The sequence below is a fragment of the Schistocerca piceifrons genome, chromosome 3 (genome assembly GCF_021461385.2).
Source record: "Schistocerca piceifrons isolate TAMUIC-IGC-003096 chromosome 3, iqSchPice1.1, whole genome shotgun sequence".
Taxonomy (NCBI): domain Eukaryota; kingdom Metazoa; phylum Arthropoda; class Insecta; order Orthoptera; family Acrididae; genus Schistocerca; species Schistocerca piceifrons.
This window is the reverse complement of record NC_060140.1, coordinates 771,970,624-771,971,678: the sequence shown is the minus strand read 5'-3', so window position 1 is coordinate 771,971,678 and position 1,055 is coordinate 771,970,624. Positions and strand designations below refer to the sequence as shown.

General features: G+C 48.0%; 1 pseudogene; it reads left to right on the top strand.

Annotated features, from left to right (window-relative positions):
- The first annotated feature begins 341 nt into the window (after positions 1-341).
- On the top strand, positions 342-459 carry LOC124790179 (annotated as a pseudogene).
- The last annotated feature ends 596 nt before the right edge of the window (positions 460-1,055 follow it).

Here is a 1,055-nt window from a genome sequence, read left to right as displayed (position 1 = left end):
ATTGCAAAAATTTACAGAAACTTTGTGCTGTTCAGAACTTTTGTACATACTAAATGGCCACTCTGATGCTACATACTGATTGGTTGCCGCTTTTCAGTTATTGTTAAAATACTAGGCTGTGACTGGGGGCCTAAGTATGTGTGTATGTGTTACGTGTGTATGTGTGTGTGTGTGTGTGTGTGTGTGTGTGTGTGTGTGTGTGTGTGGTGTATGTGCATGCACATGCATGTCAAATGAAATTTACTGACATGAATTTAAGTTGCCTCCTAGCATTTGTCTGTATGTGCAGGCTAATGTCAGGAACTGCTGTAGGGATTTTAATCTGGTTTTCACTTACAGGTGCCAACGGCCTTGCCACAGCGGTAACACCGGTTCCCGTCAGATCACCGGAGTTAAGCGCTGTCGGGCTGGGCTAGCACTTGGATGGGTGACCATCCGGTCTGCCGAGCAACGTCGGCAAGCCGGGTGCACTCATCCCTTGTGAAGCAAACTGAGGAGCTACTTGATTGAGAAGCAGCGGTTCCGGTCTCGTAAACTGACATACGGCCGGGAGGACGGTGTGCTGGCCACGTGCCCCTCCATATATGCATCCAATGACGCCTGTGGGCTGAGGATGACACGGCGGCCAGACGGTACCGTTGGGCCTAGCAAGGCCTGTTCGGAGAGTTTTAACATGGATGCGAACACGATTAAAGAGACCTTTGGAGAGAAGAGAACCACTTGTATGAATATCAAGAGCTCAGATGGCAACCCAGTTCTAAGCAAAGAAGGGAAGGCAGAAAGGTGGAAGGAGTATATAGAGGGTTTATACAAGGGCGATGTACTTGAGGACAATATTATGGAAATGGAAGAGGATGTAGATGAAGATGAAATGGGAGATAAGATACTGCGTGAAGAGTTTGACAGAGCACTGAAAGACCTGAGTCGAAACAAGGCCCCGGGAGTAGACAACTTTCCATTAGAACTACTGATGGCCTTGGGAGAGCCAGTCATGACAAAACTCTACCACCTGGTGAGCAAGATGTATGAGACAGGCGAAATACCCACAGACTTCA